This window comes from Trematomus bernacchii, unplaced genomic scaffold (genome assembly GCF_902827165.1).
Source record: "Trematomus bernacchii unplaced genomic scaffold, fTreBer1.1, whole genome shotgun sequence".
Taxonomy (NCBI): domain Eukaryota; kingdom Metazoa; phylum Chordata; class Actinopteri; order Perciformes; family Nototheniidae; genus Trematomus; species Trematomus bernacchii.
Genome location: NW_022987698.1, coordinates 6313479 through 6333633, shown reverse-complemented (window position 1 = coordinate 6333633; position 20155 = coordinate 6313479). Strand labels below are relative to the sequence as shown.

Genomic DNA, 20155 nt, shown 5'->3' with positions numbered 1-20155 from the left:
CTAAGCTTTTCATACAAAGGATTCATTTATTTTTTTCTCGTATATCTTTATTGAACTTTTCTAACATATGCATTCACTTGTCACAACCCGTCCCCAATCTACAACATTTAAAAGCACTACTATACCAATGCAAAAATGTATATAAACAAAGCAACAACAACCAAACAAAATACCACAAAAACCCTCTTAGCCTCATAGAGGGTCAGGGAACCTATACTTAAGGTTTGGATACATCGCTTTATTCAAAGTAGAAGCTTCAAGACGTTCAAAATGTCTTCACTGAGCCCAATAAGGAGAGTTTAAGTTGTTACAGCTTGGGATGTGCTATTTAGGTTTCCATCTAATTACAGTTCAATGGCAGATTTCCAGGGAATCAACACAAGCTGTCGTTCAGACATGGGTGCTGAGTGGCTCACTTTTCAGGACATTTGGCTAATTATTAATGCCATGTCATGCACATGACATATTTTCTTATTATATCAGGGAATTTAAAATATACAAAACATATATTTTAAATTACACTTATCAGTTGCCAGTTTATAGGTACCTATATGCTGAAATGAATGCAGTCCTACACGACGGCACTGAAATAAATTCTACCATTATGAAGATGCAAATGTTGAGCTTTTTAAGAAATGTTTATAGAGGTGTTGATTTAACTTGAAGGCTGCAGTTTGTGGTGCAGTTGAATTGTTTTGCACCACACTTAGGGGTGTTTCCGATATTTAGTCTACCCTGACTGATATAAATGGCTCAGAGAAGACATAGACCAATCATCTTTATCTGTGCTACTATTATTAGAATTCAATTCTTGAACATCCTTAAGTTGTACACACGAGCACATTCAGAACATACTACACATTCAGACAAAGCAACACAGTCAGCGCAGTGAGTGCTGTTTTTAAAGTCATATTTCCCATATTGACATATTTTCTGTAACTGCTTGGCTCTGCTGCGGTTTTTCTTCACTGCGAAGGCCAGAGTCCTTGCGACTATTTTAACAAAGATCTTTTGTGTTTGAGGATCAGAAAATGTCAAACAAAGGTTGGACAAAAAAGTGTGTAATAAAAAAGTTATTACATACATGGAGTGGAATGGTAACATTTTGCAAAACATTTGCAAAACATATGCATGCACATGCCTGTCTGAAAGCAGAACACAGAAACATACAAGCACGGACGTGCAGGCTGCAGAAGTGAACATACACAGATGTTCAGTGACTTTAATCATGCTCATGGGCAAGTAATCAGTGGAAAACACACCGCGTTCACACATGCTTAAGCACCATTGAAAGCTGCAATTGACCTTGAAGAATGAAGGAGTAAATATAGGACGGAGGATCCTTCCACAGATGCAGCGTTTGAGTCATTCCACTATAAGTTGCCTCTTTAACCAATCAAATTGAAAGACCAAAATCACCAGTATGAAAGCCAGATGTAGAAAAAGATCAGGAAGAAGGAAAAATACAGTTTATAAAGTTGAAAAAAGATGGAAAAAGATGGATGGAAACGAAAGGGAGGGGAAGCATTTCAAACATCTGGCAGCCCATGTGTAAGAACTGAGCAGAGTCCTATTAATTAGAGCCATACTGGAAACTGGATTAATAAGAGAAAAAGCACGAGGAAGAAAAAAAAAACTTTTCTGGTTTCATAAAACATACATAAAAATAAAGCAGTGGTTTTATTTCTACTAATAAACTATGAAATAATGTGCGCCCAAGCCAAGGCATGGTTTCTTTCTCTCTAATGAGTAACACCCCCGCCCTCTCACTCTCCCTCAGGGGGAATACACCTTGGGTAGGGCAACAAAAGCAGGGCTGTGTCTCCGGGCCTCCAGGCCTCAATGCTGCTTTTATGAGACCTGGCTGGGTCAGGTCAGACTGGGTCACCTGGTCCTGGTGCTGCTGGCACACAAACACACCAACACAGGCACACACAGCCGACGCTCCCCTCTCACAGACTATGGGGATTAAAAACAGCTTTAGTGCAAAAACGTTGGGGATTTCCACATCGCTGTTTTTTTTCTTCCAACAAGCCACTTTATTCTTTGATCAAACTATGGAGCCTCCTCATTGTGGCCGGCGTATTGTGCAGCAGATGTAAATATCTTTCAATTGTGAACTGTTGAAATTACAAAAACTCTTTTTTTGAATAACATTTTTAAAGTTCTTATTAGTAGCATCATCTGGACTTAGTTACCCTGGGTGTAAATGTGACTCAACTTTATAGTTTTTCCAACCCAGATCCGCTTGAGTTTATAGTTATGAAACCACACACACACACACACACACACACACACACACACACACACACACACACACACACACACACACACACACACACACACACACACACACCACACACACACACACACACACACACACACACACACACACACACACACACACACACACACACACACACACACACGCACACACACACACACACACACACGCAAAGCTGGTTGTCATTACATGTGAATACGACCAGACTAGTTTTTTATGCAACTTCTTTTCTTCTTTTCGCACACTTTGACTTTGGTGTATGTAACAGCACTTGAAAAATAATAAAATTGGCGGTAGTAAAAATCTAGCTTAAAGAAATCTTAACATTATAGAGGTTAACAGCTTTGTTTAAATCATATATTCATCAATCTTTGGTGTCTTGAGAATTTTGATTCAATCTTTCGGTTGCTTCTTTTTTCCGCACATTATAGAAAAATGTCCTGTTGGTGTGGAGATAATGTGGTGCAGCATTTTCTTAGAAATAAATGACTGTTGACTGTAAATGTCTACTGAAATTAAACATAATTTTCAGTTTTATGGTATAATGAGTCCACTTTTAGGGCTAAGAAATGTGTGGTAACAGAACGTCTATCTGTCTTTCAGCATCAGTTAGTGAATGAACAGCAAATGGATCAGGGTGTGTAAAAGTACAACACAACATGTGTTATACTTTACAACTGGCACTCTTAACTTTTTTCTGTATATATATATACTTGGGAGAATCTTATAATATTAGTTATTAGGCTTTTTAGTTGGAATATAAAAGCAGTCAATCTGAGAAGTGCAGAGTAAAGTTCTAAAACCAACAATTTTGCTTAGTCAATTTCACTGGATATTAACCTATTATTTTAAAGACCAAGTAACAGTATCCATATAAAAGTACTAATAGCTCCTAGTTTCCTGCTTTCGTTCTTACTGCTTGGCTTCACAGTGGGAGCAAAAAACATCTGTATTGATCTTGCATGGTGGCCATCAGTACTTACGCACATGTCAACGTGCATGAGCCTGTTTTGACTATTCTTTTGCTCTTTAAACGCACTAAAACCCACTTTTCTTTCTACTGGCATCCCCTGATTCAGCCTGTTTCTCTGAACAGTCTCAGTCTCTACTTTCTTTAGGTCTCACTCCTGCATCAAAGCCACAAATATGGGTTTCTTGCTCTCATTTTTACTGAAATATCAAAGTAACCTCTCTTCTTCGTAACAGAATAATTAGTGTTGTACAGATAGAATCATTTTTTTGTTGGTCTATATTCACAAGACAAAAGGTTGTATTGTTTGTCAGTGATTGGCTGGTTCCTCCTGTCCTGTTATAAACTGAATCTGAGAGTAGAGAGTCAATAAACAGTTCTTGATGTAAGGTAATCATGTTAAAGGTAGGGTAGGTAAGTTTGAGAAACCGGCTCGAGATCGCTAGAATTTGAAAATACACAACCGGAGAAAATCTGCCACTTCCTTATAGAGCCCCTCCTCCAACACACACGAACGCGCACATGACCAATGAGGGCACGAGATAAGTTTGTGCACAGATGGAAGGCTGACAGGCAGGTAGGCCATCCAGTTACTTTAGCCAGGCCGGCTAAAATGATTGGTCGTGCTTTTTACAGTACTACGGATGACATTTTTTAATGGATTTTTTGTCAAAGCACTTCAGATATTCATTGCTATCGGGATGTTAAGAGCATTCCATGGAATATAACAAAAAGTGTATCTCGAGCCGGTTTCTCAAACTTACCTACCCCACCTTTAAGCCGTATTTAAGTCAACAATTTGTATTTCTGTGGTTTGATTTTTTTTGTCAACTGACTGTATCAACTGTATGCTCTCAAGAATAAAGGCGAAATAACCAAAACCTATTATTGTTTGCATTTCTTCATCCATAAAACCGTAACACTATAATTAAACGTAAAGGACCACAATGGGACAGTTTTCAACGTGTCACAACTACTAAGGGGTACAACAACATTGTAAGCTAGAAATTCAGTCAGAAGCTTTTAGGTACATAGGAAAATAAAATAAATTAAAGGGTATATACTATAGTAATGTGTTAATATTTTTCATTACATTTAAACGGTATTAAGAGACTCCAAATGTACAAGAAATCAGGAACTGGGCTCCACATCACATATTGATGTTCTCATTTTGTATAATCATGCATTACCCTCACTGTTAGCATATCCAATGGATTAAATGATGAGGTTTTTTTCTCTATCCCTAAAAGTTCACCTTAGTGAGAGTGCTAAGAAAAAACAACTGTCTGATAATAGACCCACTTTGATCTTTTGGAATGAGAACAGGCCCCAGGATCCGAAAATGTTCCCATAAGTAAATAAAAACCACTAAAACATGTTGTTGTTTTTTTCTTTTCCCAACTATTTAGTCATCTTTCTTTTTTCAAACTGGTGTGTGGGTTCAACCCAGAGCGATGTGAGTAAGCTGGAAAATAGGCGGGTATTTAACGGTAAAGTACTGTGTTTTTTAATGTGCTGGTTTTGTTTTTCTTGTGTTGTTTTTGAGTGTGGACATGAGCTCTGCTAATCTGCTGTTCTTTATCCTTTTTTGTGACATCTATTTGCTTTTGTAATTTTGAACACAATAATTAGCCACGTTTGACTTGACCAAAAAACACAAAAGTGTTACTTACTTAGATAAAATATTTGTGTTTGAAATCACATATTATTCACTTAAGACACAGAGCCACAGAGTAAACTAAAAGGCAGAGTCTAAGTGGATATGAAGGTTAGAAACTCCCCAAAAAGCAGCCAAGCGCAAGGAAAATATGACTTAAGCTGGGACAATTAGCTGTAAAGCATAAAACCAAAATCAAATCCGGCATAATCTGAGAAAATGCAGCCAGGGATCATCAGAAGTGAACACACTGAGTAGAAAATGCACATACTGACATAGAAACCATTACAGAGGGGGGGGGGGGGGACACACAGGCACCATCACCCACAAACAACTTAATTAGATTTTCCAACAAATGACCAGACTATATTTTATGTCAAACTGACATGTGAAAATGTGTTTTGAGGAATACAAATATTGCTGGGATATAAACCATCCGAGCCTGACAGCAATCCTACAACCACAAAATGTTTCTGGCTGTGGCAAATGCATATTCTCATTTTATGCAAGCTATTATGTAGTTAACTTAGTCAAGATCGTATGCACAGATGTATACATTAGCCCTGAAAACAACATTTGATATCTATTATTGTCTCGGAGACATCTTTCAGGATGATGGCCAGACATTCATTTCATGAAAATTATTTCCAGTAAATGGAATCTGATCTCCCTTCAATAATGTATAGAGACTAAATACATGTTTAAAGTTCGTTGGGGACAAAGTTCATAATCCATTTGGTCCCTGTGACGTCTCAACATCTCAATAGTTCCACATTTTGGGATGTATTTGTATGATTTCTTACTCATTGTTACTGAGACGCTGTTCACAATTATCTGTCCACAGACAACTATACTTTGCTTCCTTGGGTCCATCATTTTAAAGATAAGGTAAGGTATAATAACAGATAATAGCTTTACCACTGCACAGGTTTAAACTGTCCAACATACTTGGAATAACACAGTGTGAATTCTGTGTTAGCAATGCTAATGAGGATGATGTTGATGATAGTAAAACACACAATGTTGTCATTATATGGAGCCAACCCTGTGGGCTGCCGGGGGTCCGCAGGTCGGAGCCGGGGTCAGCTCCTGTCGCTCGGGGCTCAGAGCCGGGCCATGGGTCAGGCCTAATTGAGGCATTTGGTAGGCAGCTTTTCATTTGGTATTAAAGTGAAAAGTGTGTCCAAAGACGGCCTGAACCCCCCACCGCTTATGTGTTACACACAGACACACACACACATTCAAAACCTGTGCCTTCAGTTCCTGAAGACAGAGGATTACAAGTGTGCTTTAAAGGACTTTGTAGCCTGTACTGAAGAGCTGCCCCGGGCCACGGTTAAACACACTCTTCAGACACACTGAGACACATTCAGCTTTACATTCTGAAAAAGTGCAGAGAGAGCAATAATGAGTGTTACTAGTGACTACCAAATAATCTCTGAAGCCAATTGGGCACGTCAAACCAAACCACAGCTAGGGCATGGCTCTCAAAATAACTCTGTGAATGATATGTAATTCTGCAGAACAAGAAAACATTTGTGTCTTCTGATCTCAAAAAAACATGTAGCAAATGCTCGCTTCTTTGTTTTGGAAGTTCCAAGTTTCCATTTATGTGCATGAGAACAACCCTGTACAAAATCAAACTCAGCTGACACGGACTAGCAAAGAAGGAGGTTTTTTTGTATATTGAGGAAATAGAGAAGAAAGAAGTCAGTGAGACGAAGAGAAAGAGAAATAAAGAGGGAGTGGAGCCAGACAGCCTCCTCAGCCTGAGGGGTTGTCATTTTTTTTTGAAAAGTGTAGAGAACAAAGATGTGATTGCAATGCAGTTAAAGGATTTACATCCAACACAGCCAAACCCATGCACACATTGCACACGTTTCGTCTCCAAATGATGAAACCAAAGGGGAAGGAATGGGACTTAACCAAGAGCACATGCATCCACCATGAATGTAACATTTTAAAAGCTGAAAAAAGGCTGACCTGGGATCAGAGAGACAGAGTTCACTCAGTAGCTGGCAACCTGTGGACGTCCTCTAACAGAAGAAATGACCAAGTGAAGGAAAGCATAGTCAAATCAAGAGAAGATGATGAAGAAGAAGAAGAAGAAGAAGAAGAGCTATACTTAGCGAGTCCTTCACTGCTCTCCAGAATGTTATCTCTATGTTTTGTTTACACCCAGCTGTTTATAGCTCGTGTACCTATTCCTGTCGACGTGTTGATGAGCATTCCTCCAGACATCAAGGAAAATTCATCGGAAATAGATTTGTCAAGAGTTTGCAGCGGGCCTCGCATTGGAGCGCATGGGGAAGAGTGGCATGCTCAGCAATATGGTGTGAGCGGACAGAGGAGGGCAGCTCGGATCAGCTGGGGAGAAGCACTCAGCTCATAAATAGCATCTTAATCACGATCATAAATCAATCAAGTATTTTGACAGCAAATGTCGCACAAAGGATGGTATTTGAAATGATTCACCGACAGTAAAAAATGTTATTCATTTACAGACACACACACACATACACACACACAATGCTAAGTAACAGCAGCAGTGATCAGACACACAGCAGACTGTCTTGTGATATCCGGACTAGCCTATTTCAGTGTTTCTATCTCGCTTATGTCATTGTGTGGATGGAAACCTGTTTACATAACCTCCAGGGGGGGCGGGAGGGGGGGGCGACAAGTGATTGAGTGTGTTCATACTCAGGTAGAGCAGACGTGCACAGCCATTTGTGATGTTGATGGAGTGATCCATCAAGTCTGACAGCCAGTCTGTTGGCTGAGAGCCTGCGGGCTAAAGCAGCCGTCTGCTGAAGGAGAAATGGCCTCAGATGGTTACCGAGCTCACCTGTAGCACCCAGACTGAACTAAGACTGATGGTTGCAACAGCAGAAAACTGTTCGTAGTAACTCCTTCTTGTCATTCTTTAGGGGATCTCTATCATTATTTACAATAAAAAATGCCCCTTTATTTTTCTGTGGTGATCAGTAACAATCAGCAATTGTGAATTAAACTGTATGAAGGCAGGAGTTACCACACAAACAAATAAAGACACACACACACACACATTTCCCCAAGCATTCATCTCCTCACATGGGGCGGCCCGGGAGCACATGCAAGTACTGATCAGCTTTCATTCCCCTCCTTAGCTATTTCTGTTGTTCTTTCTCCCTCGCTCGAAATCTCTGTTCTCAATTAAAGCTGTCCTCAGGAAACTCAATCTCTCCACTCGTGCTGTCCCAGAAAGACACACACACACACACACACACACACACACACACACACACACACACACACACACACACACACACACACACACACACACACACACACACAAAGAAAGGGAGGAAGAGAGACAAGAGCAACACACACACACACACATACATACACACACACACACACACACACACACACACACACACACACACATCTCGCTCATGCTCTGACATGTCTTCTTTTCTCACCCACACTGCCAGCAGAAGTTATAAGGAAAAGAAGATCTTGAAAAATGGGGTTGGAAACCGAGCTTACCGGACGAGGGATGTGAATGTGGCGTTCAGGGTGGAGGTCAGCGAGGGTTAGTCAGAGGAGAAGTGAGCCGTGCAGCGTAGTAGTTGTGTTTGTCAGTCAGGAGTCCCTCTCACGGCGACGATAGAGCTCAGCCTGTTGCATTCCGCCTCCCTCTCCTTTTCCCGTCTCTCTCTCACTAACACACACCCTCTCCCTCTCTCTCTCCTCCTGAAATCATTGTGTACTTTGATTCACAAACCCTGCCTTTGTCACGTGATCCAACACTTCAAATATACAGCACATTTTTTACCAGCCACAGAATGCCCGAAGGAAGGGAAAACAGGGTCCAGAAAGCTTAGGTTTCAACTTGCTGCCCACCCCCTCTCTTCCCCTCTCTCTCTCTCTCTCTCTCTTTCTTTGTCTCACAGTCTCTTTCTGTCTCTCTATCTCTTTACCTCCACTCCTTCTACAATGTACTGTCAGTCATTGCTCTTTTGTTGGATTTTAACTGCAAGTGTTTGTTTTGCATTTCTAAATGTGTTCCTCCTCTGCTCTACGTCCAAAGATAGGCCCAAGCTAACACACACAGCAGAGCAGTGCACGCACGCACGCACACAAACACACACACACACTAATGAAACAGTCATTAACTCACAGACATACACAAACAAACACACACACACACACTCACACACACACACACACACACACACACACACACACACACACACACACACACACACACACACACACAACACACACACACACTAATGAAACAGTCATTAACTCACAGACATACACAAACACACATGCTGCGGAGGGCTGCACACCTTTGGGGATATCAGTGTCAGCCCTTGGCTTTCGCTCCAATGCCTTGTCTTTGGGACCCTGGCCAGCAAATGTGGGGACCAGGGGCCTGGGGCCAATCAAGGGCCACTCAGTGCTTTACTGTTCCCGATGGGAAAGAAATACACCCAGCATCAGTGTCTTTATGACTCGGGACGATTAAAACAATGATTTAAAACTGGAAAAGCGACGTTCAGCGCCAAATGTAACAACATTAATAATTGATACGCCTACAAACAGATTAATCACATGTAAAACTTTACAATTAAACTTGTTTATAGTTACATAAGTTGCAACAAACAAGAGAAATAAAGTGCAACAAAGAAGAATAGTGTGCAAAATATTATGAACACAACACATCTCCAGTTTAGATATCATCTATGAAACTCATGCAGAGCCTGGTATATATGTTAGATGACTTCATTAAATCTCCAACATGCAAACGACCATGAGCTGTTTTCCATCTTTCCCAGCCTGAGAATTACAAAGGACCATTCTCTATGCACTTTCCGCACCTTTAAATCAGTTCAAGTGGACTATTTTTCCTCCTACAGGATTTTCCTAAGCAAATCAACCCAGTGGTTTTCTGGTAAGGAAGCATTTAACGGCGATACATTTGATCCGTGATGAGATCAAACCTGGCCGGCCCCTGAGGGGAAGAGTTACCTGCCTCTTCATGTCAGAGATAAGACTGACCGGACTCAGTGTCAGCTCACCGCAGTCAGCGCAGCTCACCTTCCAAAACAAAAGCTTTTCGTCTGTTTAATGAGGTTTAAAAACATTATTACATGTCATTTGTTAGACGCTTTTATCCAAAGTACTCAGTACTGTGGACAATCCCCACAGGAGCAATTTGAGGTGAAGTGTCTTGCCCAGGGACACAACGACATGCTGACTGCAGTGGGACTCGAACGTGCTACCCTCTGATTCGAAGTCCAGCACACTACCACTTAGCCTCCCATGACTTAAATATAAAAATGTTAGATTATTGTATTTATACATTTGAACCAAACCAGACTATACATGGCATTTTATTATCTGTTACCAGTCAAAATAGTTTTATGGAAAAAAGTAGATACACTTAAAGCTTAAAACTTGAAGATGTCCCCAAAATGTCTGCCTTTATTAACTACAACAAAAATATACGCAGTTATATATTTTTTCTTCGCGCCACACTACTGCTCACATGATTTACATAAAGTTTGGACTAAAGCGTTGCACCATCAAACTGTATAATGTATCACCATAATTTAACCCAGTTTTTATGATAAAAATATACAAAACATCTGCAAGCAGCAGATCTAAGCCACATGGTGAGGGAGGAATGGATCAATCATAATTAATAGCTCTCTGCAGTGATACAGTGGGTGTGTTTGCTAAAGTAGAACAACATAAATATCTGGAATGGATTGTGTTAGTGTGGGACTTAATGTACACATATGAAACAAATACATTTGTTTAGATGGCACACATACAGACCTGGGGACCGTCCAATCACAGGGCCACTGCTTTAACCATCTGTGCTACTGCCACACTTCTCAGCAACAGTGTCGGCACAGGAGGTGAAAGGTTAGTCGCGTTTGTGTTTCTGTGTCAGTGAAATGTGCAAAGAGGGGGGGGGGGGGGGGGGATGTAACATCTGGCGAGTGTGAAAGAAGCATTTGTATATTTCTGACTGACTGTAAATCTGTGGGGCAGTAATAAGCACAACATGTGTGTGCACGCCGATGCATGCACACACTCATTCACACGTTCACAGACATTTCCATTCTCCCCCACTTTTTGTTCTTGTTTAGTGTCAACGAGTGTCAAAGCAGGTTGACTGAGAAAGGAGATTAGGAACATGAGAAGGGTCTCGATGAGGCCGGCAGGTAGGGTATCGGAGGCCTCTGATGAAGACGGCCTAAAGATGTACAGCAAAGAAGAAAGAACAAAGGAACGAGGAGAAGGAAAAACTAAGGAGGAAAAAAGAGGGGGGCTTTATAACTTTCTGCAGAGCTTGAAATGGGGCCCTTTTTGGCAGCGAGCTGCGGAGAAACCGCAGAATGGTGCGACTGGATTTGAGGGGTGGAGGAGGGGGGTGAGGAAAGGACAAGGAAGAAGGAGAGAGCGGAGAGGAGGGAGAAGAAAAGAAAGGGTGAAGGAGGAGGGTGCAGACGGCAGGTTTTAATCAGCAACAGGCTGCTGGTAATGAGATCACTATCCCACTGCTCTCAGATTGATGTCATGTGAAGCTCTGTGGTGCACAGAGAGGCATGCCGAGGATGACAGGCATGCATGACTCTCCTGCCCGGGCACACACACAAACATACAAGCAAACACAAAGGAACACAAACACAGAGCGACACTCATGTTAAGGCTGCTAAATGCCCACGAACCAAGACACACTAAAGAATTCCACGTGCACACAAAGACCCTTTAATACGCCTCAACTCCCTGCTGTTCATTTTCTTCAAGCTAAAAGAAAAAAGAGCTGACACAAATATAATCACACCCACACATACACCATAAACACGTTTCAGGTCCCAATGCTGCTTTATGTCTTTTCTGCCTCTCAAACGGCTAAACAGGAACACAAAGAACATACTGTACCAATAGTGAGGGTTGGCTAGACCTGTAGGCCAAAAAGAGTTGAAGCAAAAGAGACAGGAAAACCAGAACTGGGGGGGGGGGGGGTAGTAGAGTAAGAGAGAAAGGGAAAGCAGGGACACTCAGGGTAGCAGTCAGTTTGGGGTTGTAAGGTTTGGCACACGACTTGAGAAATGAGGGGCTTTTCTATTCAAACACAGGTCTGGGAAAACATATGTGTAAACAAATTAACAGAAAAACTGCAACGAAAACTATTTCTTTTAAAGGTGCCGAGGCAAATGTGCATATTGGGTGCTGCGTCGATTAGTGTGTGTGGTTAAGAAAGAAAGAAAGTGGGCTGGAAACAAAAGAGGAGGTGTTGTCGGCGTACATGTGCATCCAATGAACAGTGAATAGTTTTCCTATATAAATGTTCCCCAAAATTCAACCATGATGTCACTATGAACCTGTTGTGAACCCAACTCTGTCAACTACCATTACCGTCTCATGGTCCCCCCCCCCCCCACGCATGCCTCTCCATCTCCTTCCACTCTATCCCCATCTTGTTCTTGGGCTTCCACTCTTTATCTTTCGCCGTATAATGTTGTCTGGCTGCATTTTCCTTTTTCAATACAAACTGCATGTGCCCCCCCCCCCACCCCCCCGTCTCCGTCTCCGTCTCCTCCCCCGTCTCCTCATCAGCCAACCCAACCTCCCCCCAAACACACACAAACTGCTCACAGCCATTTGGAAAGTCTCCGGTATAACAAGGACAGTTTTAATCAGAACAGGCTGGCATATTTTGGCCAAGACCTGCACTTATGGTAATTCAATCAGAACGCGAGGGGAACGAGGGGGGAGAGAAAAAGTGAAAAAGGGGCACACGGAGGGTAGTAGAGTGTGAGACGGGAAATAAGAAAAACAGAGGGAGGAAAGCGGAGACAGTGGGCGGATGGGAGGGTGAGGTAGGGGTTGAGTGGTTGAAGGAGTTTGATCCACATGTGGAAATGATTGTCTAATCACAGCAGATATGTATAAGTGTTACTGCCTGCAGGACAGATGGTGATTGGAGGGCGCAACGCAGATTATATGATTGGATGGGGTAGAAAATCAAGACGAGTAATTGGACCAGGAGGAGGAGATCCAGGGGGGTGTCATGGTGGCTCCTGCATCATCTCCTTTTTCTTATTCAGCCTCACACACAAGGCCTTTCCCAACTCAAGCGCCGCCCCTAAAACAGCTCTTTAAGCGGGTCTGCCTGCACCTCGTCTACAAAATGAGACAGTCCATGGACATGTTTCTCATCGACTCACACAGACACAAACTTCTGTATCAGTTGACCCCTTTAATGGCTAATAGAGTGTAAATGCCAGTTTTAAAGAAATAGTTCAACATTTTGGGAAACACGCTTATTTGTGTTTGAGCCAAGAGCTTCAGCTCCATTTTACTGAGGGGTTATGTGCCGGACTATTTCTTGGCCTGCAACAGTAAGTTCATGGAGTTGCATGGCAACTGGGTAAGACACCAGCCAAGCTCTAGAAATAGTCTGGCATATAACCCCACCATAAAACAGAAACTTTTGTACACATTAAACAAACTAAATATAAGGTGTCAATTAGTGAGATTTAGAGCGCTTGTAGGGGGATTTTGGACAGAGCCAGGCTTTAGGTTTTCTGCCGGTTCTCCTCTAAATGCTAAACTCAGCAACTCCAGCTACAGTTCTTCGGTTACAGACATGAGGTATGTTGTACATTTATGTAAATTACACCAAAGATTGCACAATGACAGAAAATGTGTTAAATTCCCCCAAACAACTCATCACCAAGCACTCTTTGACCTCCCTCTGTCTTTGTTTGTCTCAGTGTAAAAAAAGACAGAAAAGTGCCAGGATGCAGTGGGGATGATTGTCCCCATCGGGATAACCTGGCACCTCTTCACAGGACGCCGCCTGTCAACAGATGTGAGCGAGTTTGGCAGCGTGCTGCAGCGCATGTCTGCGTTTCAGAAAATGTAAATTCCCTCTGAATGGTAAACAGGGATCAGACATAACCTGCTGCTAATATCACAGCACCGACCTGGCGTTGGTTTTGTTTATGAAGAGACTCTTATTGTTTCAGATTGTTTCTTAATAGTGACCATTTTACCTATAAGACTTAATACAATATCTCATAGTTATTCATGAATGTGTTTTTTCCTTCTTTTTATTGGGACCAGCTGTTCTTTGTATTTCCATCAGATTTCCCCGCATGCACCAGTGAGGTATAATACTTTCAGCTATAGTCTGCACAAATCACTTTATTGAAAGGAAAATGTGTTACTAGCCGTTAACACTGCACCAGATTAAATACATAGTACAAATGTTGTTTTATTAAGTTCCCCCTAATTAATTTATGGATCGCAAATCGTTGACAGATAGCTTGGTAAATATTTCTATAGGATGGGCATTTTGTGTTTTTTTGCAATTACAAATTAAATAGACATACATGTTTAGGACATTTTACTGCCCATATATTAACCAAATATTATACGATATGTTGATGTTTCTACATGAGCAGTATGATGTATGCATGCAACTCCAGTGACTTCCATCTCTGTTCAAATAAAACCTTTCCCTCCAAGCTGGTCATGCCTACTTTAAAGCTAAATAATGAATTTATGTTTAAGGATCAGAAACCCCTTTGAGCATGTTAAAAACATATATGTGACCATTTCCATTTGTTCTATAACATGACTGTCGCAGCTCAAACCATAGTGATGGTGAAGAGAGACAGAGAACGAGAAAAAAAAAAGGCAACCCCCCAGATTTGGGGTCCTTCAGACATCACTGTACTTCTTCAGTGAAAAGCATGCACCAGCTCTGCCTGCACCTGGACTTAAATACCTGACATCTAATTATTGTAGCCCATAGCAACAAGGGAAACACTTCAGGGAAAGGTTCATTTGCCATTTGCAACTTCACCCATAGTCTCAGTTTTTCCTACGCTACACACCCAGCTGCTGCCTCTACCAACCACTCTCTGCCCTGCTTATAAATGGCTTTACTCTCATGACACCAGCTGTGTTTCTACCTAGAGGTTGATGTTGGCCCTTATTAACGCCTAGTACTTAAAGAAAACTTGAAATGTCAAATCAAAATCCGTTACTTTATCATAATCGCTGTTCTCTTGTCAGTTTTTGGGCCAAATGCCTTCATATTAAATGTCCATCACACTGTGTTTAGTAATTGTTTGAACTCACTGCTCGTAACTCTGGAAATATACGATCATCCTGGTCCAGTGGAGCTGTTTCTGCATTTGAGCTGTAATGGAAAGAAAGGAGAACGCTGAGCATCACTTCTCAAAGTAAGTGGAGTCACTATGTATATCCATGTTTAAAGTGCCCAATGTAAGTCGGCCAGGGTGCACTATCCTTTATTCTGTCTGATCAGGCCTACTGAAGGGGCTGAGCAACACACCTCTGTTATAAAGTATTTAACCCTGGCTTTGTATCCAACCAGGGCTTCATGAGAAGCCATCCCCACAAGATGATACTGAAGAATTTAAACAGTCAAAAAGGACAAATATAATTCTTTAAAACCTTTTTAGATAAGTAAAATGAAAGTTAAAATCCTGCTGACATCACGTCAACACACTCAGAAAGAGTCAATATAATGTCATGTAACTATCAATATTGAGTGCACCATGGAGGAGCTGTAAGCTAACGGATGATCGCCCCGAGCGCTCTCCAAGGTGTCACTTTGAGCAGTTACAAAACAGAAATTACAAAACAGCAATAAGACTAAAAGAAATCTTGTAAATTCCACGATCCACAGTATGCTTTGACAAACCAAAAGATACATGACCCCAGCCCAGTGTGTGCGTAAACTCCAAACAAAGTAACTGAAGCTTTGGTGCTCATATTTCTATAGCCTTACTACTCTAATTAGAGCACCGGTGATAATGTGTCGTACTTCTAATTTAGTCCTCCCTGTATCTGTGTTGATGTAAACACGTACATCCACTACGAAGCAAAAGTGCTGTGCCAGCAAAGTGGTTTCAAAGCCCTTACGTTGTGAGGCCTCTGATTAACTTGAAATAGCCATCACACCAGACTGAAAACAGGGTCAATCCTTCACATAGACGAGCTCTGCCACCTGGTGGAGAATACATAGTCCTGCGATTTAGAATTATACAATGACAGGGGCATTGGCATTTCCTGACATTACTGTTGTTTAGAGGCAGAGTGAGATTCTCCCAAGACCAGCGGTTCCCAACATGTGATCCTCCTTAGCAACGGTCATTACAGTCCTTGACAGCGGTCTGTACCACTGGATTAACGTGTCACATATTCTGAATTGACCAATCAGAACTTTATTTAGCTTCCGTATTGTTTATGGTTGAATGTGGGCCGCGAACATTTTTTAGATTCTTATGTGGGCCCTGAGTTGATTTAGGTTGGGAACCGCTGCAGTACATACTCAGAAGAACTATGTTTCGAAAAGACAAATAGTAACTAAGTGTTAATATTTCTCAAGAACAAACAGCTTCCTCTTTTTTCATTATGCTAAGAGGCAATGCTGGAAAAAGTCAACAGTACTGACTTAATGCCACAGATCACTCTTATGTCCAAATTACCTGATTCTGTGTTCAATTAAATGACAACAATGACATACAGTATGTTCGGTGCACCAGAAGTGAAGCTGCACTGTTCATTTAAACCACAGTGAGGCGATGTTGAATTACTTTTTACATCTTCTGTAGGCTGCACCCTGTTTTCCTTCCAGGGGGTCTGCAGCAAAATGTGATTAATTGATTTATCCAACATTTTATTAGTTCATTCCACTTAAAAACATTTGGGTATTTCATGCATGGAACAAAAGGGATTTTAGAACATTAGAAGAAGTTATATGCTTAACTAACAGTGTTGCCTTTAAATACAAACTCCCATCAATATCATTAACTTTTGTCTATGAGCTCTGGAAAAGGCAGGAGGAAGCGTTAAACAAGAAGCTGAGCTAAAAATAATACTAAAAGCTAATGACACCAATGGTATATCTCATTAAGATAATAAAAATGTGCCTAAAAGTGATGTAAAAGTGAACATGTTTGTTGATAAATTGTCCAGTTTTATTACGTAGTAAAAAGTATGGCACTTTTTAAAAAAAAAAAAACTTTTAAAAGAAATGAACGATACTGATTAACCTAATTTTATTTTATTTAGTTAAAAAAATATGAATAAAGATAAACAGTACCCTTAATTTGAACTGTTTTTCTAATCATGTGCAGAAGTTTTTTAGAAAATGTACTGTATGCTTTATCCTTTGGATACAAAGACTTTCCCAAAGGACAGGGATGATGAATACATTATGATTTTTGCAGCCTATTTTTGTTGTATTCATGTTGTAGTTGGAACTTTAACTATTTCATACACTGCTGGGTAGTTTTTATCTCAAACAATACATACAATTTATAAACTGATCATGTGGTTTTTTTTTAATGTAAAAATCTGAAATTAACTAGTAGGGTACCTATAGGTGTTAACTACATGTAGTGGAGAAAACTATATATATATACTATATATTTGTCTAAAATGTAGTGGATGGAATTATAAAGTAGCAATACATGCAAAGTAGAGTAGAAGTACCCTAGACTTGAGTAAATGTCACCTCACTTTTCTATATAACTAAACTTGAGCTCAGTGCTGACAAACACTTTCCTCATCATAGTCATCTTTACTAATTGCGGAACATGTTTGGGCATATCGAGGAAAGTTTGGATGCAAATGTAAAAAACATTTCCAAGAAAATGATCTATCATTAGATTCCCGTAATTGAAACCGAGAGCTAGCAGCAGCTGACAGTGAAATCCAGAGCAGATGTGCAGACTTCATGTCAAACACTGTGACCCCATAGCCTAATTCCCTACAAGCGGAAGGCTGCGGTGAGGACATTCAGTTCACCTTTCAATAATCATGTGATGAATAAAACACATCCCACTTCAACACTACCGAGAGGCCGTGACCTAATTTAATTACCTGTGCACCTGCCGGGGACAGGCGGCCAGGTACATTTAGTCTATTCTACGACACTTATGTTTGCACAAGAAGCTTCTGACCTACATTCACTGTGTCCCGGCCAATCTGCGGCGATGGTTTAGCTTTGAGCTAACACAATCTGTGGAGAGAAAGGAAACGTGATGGGGAGAAGAGGGGCGGTGGGAGTCACGGTGAGGACCGCCCTTGCCACACGTGCCAGCTTTTTCAGTCAAAGATCGTCTATCTTTGGAGTAACGGTCACTCGCGACGAAAAGCATGTGCCAGTTTTCGAGTTGTGAGCGTGGGCGTTAAGTCGCTTTGCGCATGTGCTCTGCTCGTACAGTTTCCTCTCATATAAGAAGGCACGTGGATAGGCATTGACACATTTGACCTCACATTGCAGAATACGTTTTCCAGTGTCTGTGTGTCTCGTAATTTAGTTGGAAGACTTTTTAATTGTTGTAACATGAGATTGTAACATGAAGTGTGTGTTCTGCTGAACTAAATACAACAATTGTTCAGTGTTTAATCGATTCATTAAAAAAACGATTTTACATTAAAGGTAGGGTAGGTAAGTTTGAGAAACCGGCTCGAGATCGCTAGAATTTGAAAATACACAACCGGAGAAAATCTGCCACTTCCTTATAGAGCCCCTCCTCCAACACACACAAACGCGCACATGACCAATGAGGGCACAAGATAAGTTTGTGCACAGATGGAAGGCTGACAGGCAGGTAGGCTATCCAGTTATTTTAGCCGGGCTGGCTAAAATGATTGGTCGTGCTTTTTACAGTACTACGGCTTCCACAGATGACATTTTTTAATGGGTTTTTTGTCAAAGCACTTAAGATATTCATTGCTATCGGGATGTTAAGAGCATTCCATGGAATATAACAAAAAGTGTATCTCGAGCCGGTTTCTCAAACTTACCTACCCTACCTTTAAACTAAATCTTACATTTTCCTTAAGAAATAACTTGATGATATTTAACAATATATATATATATATATATGCCTATGGTTGATTTGAATAAATTATTGTACAATTATTTTTTGTAATGTAAAAATAAAATAATATTTAAGCCTATGTATGTTAAAGGTGGGGTAGGTAAGTTTGAGAAACCGGCTCGAGATACACTTTTTGTTATATTCCATTGAATGCTCTTAACATCCCGATAGCAATGAATATCTTAAGTGCTTTGACAAAAAAATCCATACAAAAATGTCATCTGTGGAAGCCGTAGTACTGTAAAAAGTACGACCAATCATTTTAGCCGGCCCGGCTAAAATAACTGGATGGCCTACCTGCCTGTCAGCCTTCCATCTGTGCACAAACTTATCTCGTGCCCTCATTGGTCATGTGCGCGTTCGTGTGTGTTGGAGGAGGGGCTCTATAAGGAAGTGGCAGATTTTCTCCGGTTGTGTATTTTCAAATTCTAGCGATCTCGAGCCGGTTTCTCAAACTTACCTACCCCACCTTTAAGTATTTATATCCGTATTGATATTTTATTAATTGTTCTTTGTTCACACTATAATTATATTATCACTATAATAAATATATTTACTAAAATGCAATTATGATATGGTATTTTCTCTACATACCAGTAGCTTCATGTTTCTTTGTGCTAAAATGCCTATCTATTGTAGTGGTAAACTTTATATGTAGTGCAAACTTAAACTCTATATGTAGTGCAAACTGTATATGATGTGCAAACTTTATATGTTACCTACTGTAATATGGTAAAACCAAATGCAGTAGTTCCATGATGATGTATTTCAATTCATGTCCTTTGTTCAACTTATGATTAACCTTAAGAATGTCTGGGGGTGAAACACAGTGTCGTGAGCAAGTTCCTTAAGAGCATCTGTGTGTCAAGCACAGTGTCTTGAACAAGTTCCTGTGTTTGTTCCCTGTTCCACAATGAGTTCCTGATTTCCTCAGTTATATCTGTCTTTGACCCACAATAGCCGCGTTCACACCAAGTACTTTCCTGTACTTAGTTCCGGCACTCAGAGCCCCGGCGCTTTTTACCCCAGGGCACTTAGTACAGATCGCGTTCACACCGGAGTACTTTACCCTGAGGGAAGATTACGCAAATGAGCCGCTGACGTCACTTCTTCTTCTTCTGCTTTGGCTTTACTGGCAGGCCACAAACCACTTCACGGCGAGTACAGTAGGTGGCGGTATGCACCTTAAAGTTGTTTGCAATCCGCTGCAAAACAAGAGAAGAAGAAGAAAAACTTCCCGCGTATACTGCGACGCCCACCCACTCGCTGTACATTAGGCGTCTGTTGTTTACCTTCCGACC

The 20155-nt window shown here is 40.9% G+C and overlaps 1 protein-coding gene across 2 annotated transcripts in view; it reads right to left on the bottom strand.

Annotated features, from left to right (window-relative positions):
- The window catches only part of LOC117489513 (retinoic acid receptor gamma-A-like), a 46109-nt gene extending 28130 nt beyond the window's left edge, over positions 1–17979 (bottom strand). Inside the window, exons 1-2 of one of the 2 annotated variants that reach the window (XM_034138836.1) lie at positions 17932–17979; positions 15073–15133 (exon numbers count right to left, since the gene is read on the bottom strand). The gene's annotated coding sequence lies outside the window, so the exon portion shown is untranslated. Of the gene's footprint in view, positions 1–8442; positions 8625–15072; positions 15134–17931 lie in introns of those variants that run through there. The other variant, XM_034138835.1, reaches the window with a different exon arrangement.
- Between the last annotated feature and the right edge of the window lie 2176 nt (positions 17980–20155).